Below are 11,423 nucleotides of genomic sequence, written 5' to 3' on the forward strand. Positions count from 1 at the left end.
TTCATTCCTAAGTGGTTTTATTGCTTTTGATGCTTTGTAGATGGGATTTCTAAAATTCTTTTTCAGGTAGTTCTTTGTTAGTACATAAGGGTATGAATTTTTCCAGTTGATTTGTATCCTGTAAATTTACTTAATTTGTTTATTAGTATAATAGTGTTTTGGTGGCATCTAAAGTTTTCTGTATATAAAATTATGTCATTTGCAAACAGAAAATTTTATTTATTTATAATTTAGATGCCTTTTATTTCTTTCTTGCCTCATTGTTCTGACTTGTATTTCAAGTACTATATTGAATAAATATGGTGAGAGTGGGCATCCTTGCCTTATTCCTGATCTTAAAAAAGACTTTGGCTTTTAGTTGTTGAGTATGATGTTAGCTGTGGGGTTTTCATACATGACTTTCATTAGGTTGAGCTACATTCCATCTGTATCTAATTTGTTGCAAGTTTTTTAAAATCCTGAAAAAATGTTGAATTTTGCCAAATGCTTTTTCTGTTTCCATTAAGATAATCTTAATAGATTAAGGAAATTATTTTTAATCTTAAAATATTATCTTTTTCATTTTATTAATGTGGTATATCATATTTGATTGACATGTATTGAATCATCCTTGTCTTCTAGGCATAAATCCCACTTGATTATATTGTACAATTCTCTTTATGTGTGGCTGAATTCAATTTGCTAGTATTTTTTTTGAGGATTTTTGCATCTATGATCAGGGATGTTGGCCTGTAATTCAATTTTCTTGTGGTGTCCTTGTTGGACTTTGGTATCAGGGAAACATTGACCTTGTAAAAATAATTGGGAATTTTCCCTCTTTTTCAGTCTTTTTGAGAAGTTTGAGAAGAATTGGTGCTAACTATTCTTTTTTTTTTTTTTTTGGAGTGCAAATACCTTTTTTGCTATAGGTTTTAATTGAAAAGATCTGTGAACTAAAGGGTGTATTTTCCAAGGGCATGCTGGAAACAGAAAATGAAACGATAGAAACTTCCCATGTTTCTATCCTTCCTCTGGCATTGTCATATCCTATTTGTTTCCTGAAACATCCCGTTAAGACTCTTGTGATTAAAAAGACAAAAGCAAGTATTTAGAAAAGTCCATCAGGTTCCTCAGTAAAGCTGAAGTCACACACTAGAGACAGGTGGTCTGAAGGATAATTGAAGGAAGGTAGCCTGTTGGGTCCAATCTGTTCTTCAGTGAGCAGATTGAGAGCTGACCTTACATTTAGAGCATGTTTAGAATACCAGATGTAATCCAGGGTGTGCCTGCACTCCCCTGAGGTCCGGATGTTCCAGGTAGTGTATGGGGGTTCTGACTGCCCATCAGCACTCAGCAGCTTGTAGGCACTATTCAGGTTGAGGCTGGAGGAAGCAAAGTGTTTGTAGACCTCTTCTGTTGGCTCTGTGTTGAAGTCCCCACACACAATAAGGGGAATCTTGTCTCCTTGGGTGATGTTTTACAGGTTCTGAAGGAAGTCACAGCGTTGAGCTGATCGAAACCGCTCCCAGCCAGTGCCTGCTTTTAGAAGGGTAACAGCGATGCAGAACTGTCGGCCTGACTCCTTGCACTCCAGGGTCTGTGCAATGGCCACCTGGTTGGTTTTCAGTGTCATGGCTGTTAGCCTAATATTGGCACCGTTGTCTAGCTTGAATCGGTTTTGAAGAAAAAATAAGGCACAGCCCTCTGGTCCATTGTTGTGTTCTACATCTAGACAAGGTGACCAGGGTTTCGGGAAAATGTGCTTCGATAGCCTAGTCTACTGAGGAGTGGTTGGAAGGTGTCAAAATAGTGGTTCACCTCTTGGAGGCACAATATATCAGGCCGGTAGGCCAGGATTTCTTCTAGGATGAGACATTTCCTTTCTTCCCATTTGAGTGCTTCAACAGGGCATTGTACAAAGTTGTCTTTGCCTTCTCCAAGAGCTTGGGCGAGGATGTTCCACTGCATAAACCTGATAGGTGGGCGGGTGGGTACCAGGGCAATCTGTCCTCAGATCCATAAAATCCCTCTGGAACCGGGGAGGTCGGGTGTGCAGGATGGCCCTGCATTCCTCAAGAAGCTCTTTAGGATCAGTGGGCTCCAGATGTTCTGGGTCAGGTGACACCAAATACTCTGGGGGCTGGGAGGCAGCGCTGCTGTTCAGTGTCTTGGTGAGAGCACTATAGAGTCTGCTTGTACTGGTTCCCATGGAACACGCTGTTCGAGAACACGACCTCGCGGCGCCAGAGGCTGCTGAGACCGCCCTAATTATTCTTTAAATGTGTAATTTGCCAGTGAAGTCATCAAGTCCTGGGCTTTTCTTTGTTGTGAAGTTTTTACTTTTTGATTCAATCTCCTTACTATTGTTTCATTCACATTGACTATTTGTAATTTTGACTTAGTAAGTTGCATGTTTCTATTAATATGAATGTATTCGTTTCTTCTCGGTCAATTGGTTGATATATAATTGTTCCTTGTGTCTTATGATCTCTTGCATTTCTGTTCTGTCAATTGTAAAGTCTTTCATTTATAATATTTAGTCTTTTCTTAGTCTAACTTAAAGTTTATCAATTGTATCTTTTAAAAAAAAAAAAAAAAAAAAAGAGGCCTTAGTTTCCTTGATGTTTTCTATTGTTTTTCTAGTCTTTTTTTTTTTTTTTTTTAATTTCTGCTCTGATCTTTATTATTGTGTTTATTCTTCTGAATTTTGCTTAATTTGTTTTCTTCTCTAGTTTTTTATTGTATAAAGTTAGGTTGCTTGAGATCATTCTTTTTTCTTAATTTAGGCATTTGTTACTATATACTTCTCAGAGCTGCTTTTACTGCATCCAATACATTTTGATATGTCATATTTTTATATGTCTTAACATTTTATTTTTCTTAATTTCTTATTTGACCCTCTGGTTGTTCAGAAGTGTATCATTTAATTTCCACCTATTTGAGAATTTTCCAATTTTCCTCTTACTAATTTCTAGTTTAATACCATTGTGGTCAGAAACTATTTTCAATATTATTTTAATTTTCTTAAATGTGTTAAGACTTGTTTATTGACCTCACATATGATGTATCCTGGAGTACGTTCTGTGTGCACTTTGATTGTGTAGTTTTTTTTTTTTTATTTATTTAGAGATATATATTTTTTTGTTTTTCCTTTCAGTTTTTCACCGTGTGCACTTGAAAAGAATATGTATTCTGCTGCTGTTGAAGAGAACATTCTGTATATATCCAGAAGGTCCATTTGGTCTAGACTGTTTAAATCTGCTGTTCCTTTACTGATTTTCTCCCTGAATAATCTATCCATTGTTTAAAGTGGGAGTATTGAAGTTCTCTACTATTATTGTATTGCTATTTATTGTTCCCTTCAGTTCTATTAATATTTGCTTTATGTATTTAGTTGCTCTGATAAGTTTAATATTTTAGGTTTGTTGGTACATGTGAAGGTCTGTTGTACATGTTATCACATCACCCAAGTATTAAGCCCAGTACTCAATAGTTATCTGTTCTGTTCCTCTCCCTCTTCCCACCCTCCTACTTCAAGTAGACCCCAGTGTCTGTTTCCTTCTTTGTGTTCATAAGTTCTTATTTAGCTTCCACTTGTAAGTCAGAATATGTGGTATCTGGTTTCCTGTTCCTGTGTTAGTTTGCTAGGGATGATAGTCTCCAGCTCAATTTGCATTCCTGCAAAGACATGATCTTGTTCTTTTTTATGATTGCATAATACTTCATGGGGTATATGAACCACATTTTCTTTATCCAATTTGTCATTGATGGACATTTAGGTTCATTCCATGTCTTTGCTATTGTAAACAGTGCTGCAGTGAACATTTGCGTGCATGTCTTTATGGTAGAATGGCTTATATTCCTTTGCATATATACTCAGTAATGGGATTGCTGGGTCAAATGGTAGTCCTGCTTGTAGCTCTTTAAGAAATTACCCTACTGCTTTCCACAAATGGCTGAACTAATTTACACTACCACCAACAGTGGATATGGGTTTCTTTTTATAATGGTCATTCTGACTGGTGTGAGGTGGTAACTGATTGTGGTTTTGATTTCTATTTCTCTAATGATCTGTGATATTGAACTTTTTTGAGAAGTGTCTGTTCATGTCCTTTGCCCACTTTTGTTTTTCTCCTATAAAAGTTCCCTATAGATGCTGAATATTAGACCTTTCTCAGATGCATTCTTAGTAATTTTTCCCATTCTACAGGTTGTCTGTTTACTCTGTTAAGAGCTGCCCAGCAAAAGAAATTATCAAGTTTAATTAGATTCCATTTGTCAATTTTGCTTTTGTTGTGATTGCTTTTGGTTTCTTTGTCATGAAATCTTTGCCCATTCCTATATCTAGGGTGGTATTGCCTAGGCTGTCTTCCAGGATTTTTATAGTTTGGGTTTCACATGTAAGTCTTTAATCCATTGAGTTGATTTTTGCATATTATGTAAGGAAAGAGTCCCGCTTCAATCTTCTGCATATGGCTAGGCAGTTGTCTCAGTACCATTTATTGAATAAGGAGTCTTTTCTCCATGGATTGCCTTGGCTATTCAGGCTCTTTTTTTTTTTTTTTTTGATTCCCTATAAATTTTAAAATATTTTTTTCAATTTCTGTGAAAAATATCATTGATAGTTTGAAAGCCATAGTGTTGAATCTGTACATTTCTTTGGGCAAAATAGCCATTGTAATGATACTGATTCTGCTAAGGAATACAGGGAGGTGAAAGATCTCTATAATGAGAATTACAAAACATTGCTCAAAGAAATCAGAGAAGACACAAACAAATGATAAGTTTTTTAAATGACCGTTTTGTCTGTAGTGTGCATAATGGGTTGGGAAAAATACTGGTTTCTAAGCCATTAGAATAGTCCCTGGAAACAGTGATAGTGGTTGGTTAAGTATACTGATAATGGGGATAGAAAGAAAGACATTTGAAGATATTTAGTGAATTATCTAATACATTCTAAACCTAAATTCTATGTAGAATGGAAGGAGGAGAAAGGCATCAGGAAGGACTTCAGTTTTTGTGGGTTTATAGCAAGGGAATGGAAAATGAGTAAATTCGATGGATGGATCTAATTAATGGTAAATTATATGGATGGAGGTTTATTTCTATGAGCTGAAGATCTGAGAAAAGCCTAGTGCTGCTGTAGCCCAAAATGTATTTTGGAGATTATAAAGAAAGAAAGATGACTATTTCACTAACTTTGAAAGTGTTCCATATCAGTTGAGAAAGCATACAGCACATTTATTGGGGAAAAAAAGCAAAATTACAGTAAAATATGTCATTATTGAAAAGGTAATAAATTCTTACTACTTATGTGAATGCTCATATATAAGAAATGAAAGGAGAATGAGACCACCTTGTATTTGGATGGTCAGAAAATTGTAGCTGGAAGAGGAAAAGCCTTGGTCAGACCAGGATTTCAGAAATAAGTATAGAATATAGTGAAAGAGCAATTTTGTTATGAAAACACAAACATCAGATTCTGCAGAGTCAATGAGTTGATTAATGTGTATGAAGATTTTAGACTGAGAATTAATGGAAGATAAAGTTGGAAAGATGTTTTAAGACCTGATAGTGAAGTGTCAGTATACCAGACAAAAGGCAAGATTTTGTCCATGAAGAAAGGGTGGGTCATTGAAAAATGGGGGGGTCTAATAAGAATTACATATCAGTCAATCCAGAAGACTATATATGCAGTGATGTTAAATCAATCCACATTCTGAGCCGCATCATGCCTACTGATGAAAAACGTATGCCTTCTGGAAATAAGGATAAATGAGTCAATATATGTAGCTCACTAAAATTTTGCCTCACTAATATGGTTTGGCTGTGTCCCCATTCAAATCTCAACTTGAATTTTATCTCCCAGAATTCCCACATGTTGTAGGAGTGACCCAGGGGAAGGTAACTGAATCATGGGGGCTGGTTTTTCCTGTGGTACTCTCGTGATAGTAAATATGTCTGATGAGATGATAGGTTTTTTCAGGGGTTTAAGCCACTTTTGCTTCCTGCTCATTTTCTCTTGCTGCTGCCAAGTAAGAAGTGTCTTTTGCCTCCCACCATGATTCTGAGGCCTCCCCAGCCATGTGGAACTGTAAGTCCAGTTAGACCTCTTTTTGTTCCCAGTTTTGGGTGTGTCTTTTTCAGCAGCATGAAAATAGAATAATATACTCAGCATCCCAGGATCTACTTCAGATAGCAGTTGAATTAAGCATAGTGTACATTGACTTCTACATTGACATCATAGCATTGATTGTTCCACAAAACTTCACAAATTCTCCTGGATCTATCGTTGACCAAGACATACAGCAATAGTATTTGCTTCTTCTACCTCTCATGTGTGTGGTTATTTATGATATGCTCACTGCTGGTGAAAGAAGCCTCTTCTTGACAATCACCTGTTTTATCAAAGTCCTTTGGCTCTAGTAGCTGGGGACTCAAAACTCAACCATATAGCAGTAAACTCTACCCTATATTTCACTTCTAAATACTGCTTTCTTAGATTTCTAGAAACCCTCAGGCTTGATTTCACCTATATTTCTACTCTAGAGAATTAAAACAAGAACAAAGGTCTTTAGGAAAAATTTTTAAAGGAAGATTTACTTCTTATAGTAAAAATGTAACAGTGCAGTAAACCTGGTGTCTAAAAGGGTTTCTTCGCTAAATCATCGAATACATTTTTAAATGCAGTGTCTACTATTCCATAAAGATTCAAATGCATTATGTGCAGAATGTTTATTAGATTTTTCACTAGCAAAAAATGGAGAATTTTGGCAGCAGAGTTTATTTTTTATTATTGTACTTATGTATTTTTTTTTTAAATAATAACACCAATGTATAGGTCAGTAAGAATGTCCACATTTGTGGAAGATTTATCTTTAGATCTTTCCACAAATGAGATTTTAGACATGTCAGCATCTCAGTCAGGGCCAAGATTAGGGTGATTCAAGTCAGGACAAGGTACTACATTAAAATATTATTTATCTTGATCTCAGTTTTCCACATCTCCTTTTAATTTGATGCCTCAGGCAAGTAACTAAATTGACTGTAGTCCGAAACAAGGAGTTTAAGAAAATGGCTTTTTAAGTTTGTCTGTAACAACCTCTCATACCTGGTGATTCTCTTTAGCAATTAGTGCCAGAAATCCCACTCTATATTCAGTCATAATGCTTCTTCAGGACCGCACTGTCCTCTGGTCTGAGAGTAGCACCTCCAAGCCAGCATTTAGAAAATCAGCCTTGAATCTTGGAATAAAAGTACCTAGTTTTCTAGTATCTGGTTTTGTGTGATTGAGTGAATTTGTACAGTGTTCATTAGTAATGTCACTGCTTAGAATGGGAAATATAAAACAATGGTTAACAAAGTTTAATGTACATATCAATCACTTGGGGATTTGGTTAAAATACAGATTCTGAGTATGTAAGTTTGGTGTGTGATATGGTTTCGATATTTGTGTCCTCCAAATCTCATGTTGAAATGTGATTTCAAATGCTAGAAGTGGGGCCTGATCGGAGGTCATTGGAACATAATGCCATCCCCTTGGTGATAAGTGAGTTCTTGCTGAGTTAGTTCACATGAGATCTCATTGTTTAAAATAATATAGCACCTCCCCCCACCCCCTTGGTCTGGCTCTTGCCATGTGACTCACCTGCACCTATTCACCTTCTCCCACAAATGAAATATTGCCAACCAGAAGCAGGTGATGGTGCCTTGCTTCCTGTACAGCCTGAAGAACCATGAGCCAATCAAACTCTTTTCTTTATAAATTAGCCAGTCTCAGGTGTTTCTTTATAGTGATTCAAGAACACACTAACACAGTGTAGGAATTAAATATGTTTCTATATATTTAACAAACTCCCATGTAGTGATGGCCCTCCATGGCTCATGCTTTGTGTAGCAAATCCCCCAAATCTGAAAGTATTAGAGATATCCAAAGGTTTTGATTTTTTTCAAGTTACTGTATCCCAGGCAGCATCTTTTTCTTTTAAAACTCAAAATGCTGATGGATAGGGGACACATGATATTGAAAACAGACTACAGAATTACAGTGGATTTTGGCTACAACTGAACAATTCCCATACATGAAAAGTATGATCATCTCCATTAAAATATTTGTCTACCCTAACTCGTGTCTGCACCATGATAAATAATCCTTCCAACAACTAAGAGTGGCCAACCTATCATTAAAAATCGCCATGGCACACGTTTGCCTATGTAACAAACCTGCACATGTACCTTGGAACTTAAAATAAGAAAAAACCTTTGGCAAAGGTGATCTCTGCCTATGGTACTTGTACTCTAGAGAATAATCCCTAGCAGTACTGGAAACTGAAGGTATCCTTATGGCGTCAAAACCCTGTATCACACTCACTGAAAATAAAATTGCCCACTCCTAATGAAGCAAAACTAAAAATTCTATTCACATAGGAGCTTATTTTACACAGTCAACAATTTGAATTTTGTTCTCAATGTATGGTAAGCAAAAAGAACCAGCAACTAAACAACATAGCAAAGAAATGTGATAGAGCCAAATCTATCTCACTTTTTTTTTGATGTAGCCTTATAACTGCAATTGGCAACAATCTGGCAGGAAAGAAAATACGCAGCCTGAGAGACTGCACACTTCTCTAGTCAAACAAGTTATACATGTGGTCCTTACTGTAATATTCACACCATACTGTAATATTCCTCTACCAAAAAGTGAGTTGAAAGACTATCAAAAGATGATCAAAGAGCTACTAACATTAATGTTTATCCTCTAGTAACCATAAAAATAACATTTGGTTTGATTAAAAAATATATTTACTACTTAAGACACAGAATGTCTTGGTGGCATTGGTGGTTGCCTCACAAAGGTAGTTTATTCATATCCTTCTTGGCCTCTTAATTATCCCAGCTGCTTTTACTATAATCTTTAATAAAGAAACTTGCTTCTCTATGGGCTTCAATACTCTCATCTCTATCTGCTTTCCTTGGTTTACATCATGGTCCTGGAAAGTACTTTCTGGATCCATGTCTTTCGTGACGTTTCATCACGCTTAGAATCTTGTCAAGGAAGAACAAATCAGCTAGATGACACAAATATACTGTCTTACATTTCTGGAGATTAGAAGTTCTATGTGGTTCTTACAGGACTAAAATCAGTGCTTCATTTTTACTGGAGGTTCCAGGAGAGAATCTGTTTCCTTGTTTTTTTCTAGTTTCTACAGGTTACCTACATTCCTAGGCTTGTACCCCCTTCTTCCATTTTCAGAGAGGATCATGTCAACTTCTGCATTTTTCATATTTCCCTTCCGATTTTAACCCCCATTTTCTTTCTATAAATCCCCTTCTGATTGCATTGGGACTACCTGGACAATCCAGGATAATCTCCCCATCTCCAGAAACTTGACTTCATCACATCCACAGTCTTTTACCCTGCAAGGTAACATATTTGCAGGTTCTGAGGATTTGAACACTGACAGATTTAGGGGAATAGAAATTTGTCCACTACAGTACCTTATCTGCTTCCCAAATAAACACAAACAATAGTTTTGACAAATGCTTTGCCCCTTCAAAACATAGAGAGCACTATTCCAGCCTCAAAAATCAGTTTCCTTTTTTACTTATTTACTCTGGGACTCAAGCTGATGGAGCACCTGCTATCTGGAGTATTACCAAGAGACTTGCAGAAAATAATAGAGCTCTGGGTGATTTTATACTGAAAAATAAAGGTCCCATAAGTGACACACATTACTCCTGCTCACAAATTATTAACCATGACCAGTCTTATGGAGCTACACTATCACAAGAGTGCTAGAAAGTAGAATCTCAACATGTATCCAGAAAAGAGAAACAAAAATAGATATTAAATATCACCATTAATCACCCCAGGAAGTGATACCCTATAGGTACCTTTCATTCTCACTGCAATTATTAACTTCTTAATAAGTGAGTTATCTTAATTTATTAACATTTTACAGGCCATAAGCTCGGGAAAACTGGCATAGGTACATGTACTGGAAAATGTAAACGAAGTATTTCTTAGTCTACTCTTGTATATGGAGTCTATGTTCTTCAGGAATGAAAAGCACAAATTGGATTAGACTAAATATTGGCTTCAAAGAAAGTCATTTTCCTTAGGGTAACTGCTCTAAGGTCTATCAGTTGAAATTTAGGGCCAATAATGTGTTAATCTTGTATGCCTTTAAATATTTAGACTTTTTAAACAGCATGGAATATGCGATTTATTCAACTTGACCGGTGCTGAAATGGAAAAACAACTTGAAGGAACCTTAACTCTGAATATCTGAGTAAGACTAGACTCTACTAGACTATATTGATTAATATGTAATATAATAAATATTGAACTTTTTTGTACTTTAGATTTCACCTTCCAAGATAAATTTGATATTTTTTACATTTATAAATTTTACATAATTTCTCCTTTGATTTTGATAAAATTAGAAGGTCCATGCACAACTAAAGGGCATATCTCTATAATTGACATTGTAGCTTGGGGTTATTTCTGCCACTTAATGTATATAAGATTACATAATATACATTAACTTAGACAAGATGGATAAAAAATGAGTAAAGATGGGAAGATAACCTAATATAAAGTGAGATCTTAGAGTTATCTTAAATAATTTACTCATATAAGTTATTTTATTAGTCTTCTGGAACTTTTTAGCCCCCAAACCAAACTGCTAACCCATGATTCCCAGAAGATTCAGGAGGAGCGGTGGGTGAAATTGGAGATATTAACTCATTAAGGTGGAATTAGTCTCTAAAATTGATGACCTGCTCCTATTCAGGGGAAGATCTATCCCTGTTTGATTTAAAAAAAAAAAAATTGGAGGGCATTTGAGGAAATGTTTATCCTTAATTTCTTATTTTCCCTAGAAGAGACTTTTTACTTGTGAGGAGTCTATATCATCTGCATTCTGTGCCATTGAAGATAAAAGAGAGGCTGGGCATGATTCAAGCTTTGCAGCATCTTATATAAACTAATTTTTAAGTCACAGACTTTTGAATTCTTTTTTCTGCTTGTCTTTCTAGTAAATTGGGCCAAAAAGTGTTTTCTTTGTATTTGCCTAAATGTATTTTTTCAGATATCTGAAAAAACTCCTGATCTAATATTTTCAAGAGTTTTCTTCAAGCATGTATCTGTCTTTGTTAAATCTTATCTGTCTTCATAGAAAGTTTTTATATCTGCTGTCAGATTTTATTCACCAACTTTTCATTCATAGAGATGCTGAGAGCAAAGACAATAGTATGGAAGAAACAGGAGCCCTTCTTGTTGAGTCTCTACCTGAAACTCCTTACCCTGACTATATTTCTAGAAGGCTTATGTCACCTAAGTTCTTAAAAAAGAAAAACTTAAGTGCCAGAAGACTACTAAAATAACAGTATTTTTAAGAAACCTACTAAGCAAAATTTCAATTCCTTCTTAAATCTTTTGG

At 35.7% G+C, this 11,423-nt stretch overlaps 1 pseudogene; it reads right to left on the reverse strand.

The window, feature by feature from the left end:
• Positions 1-1,087: 1,087 nt before the first annotated feature.
• LOC105532497 overlaps positions 1,088-11,423 on the reverse strand; it is a 50,202-nt pseudogene continuing 39,866 nt past the window's right edge.

Source organism: Mandrillus leucophaeus, unplaced genomic scaffold (genome assembly GCF_000951045.1).
Source record: "Mandrillus leucophaeus isolate KB7577 unplaced genomic scaffold, Mleu.le_1.0 Scaffold962, whole genome shotgun sequence".
Classification (NCBI taxonomy): Eukaryota; Metazoa; Chordata; class Mammalia; order Primates; family Cercopithecidae; genus Mandrillus; species Mandrillus leucophaeus.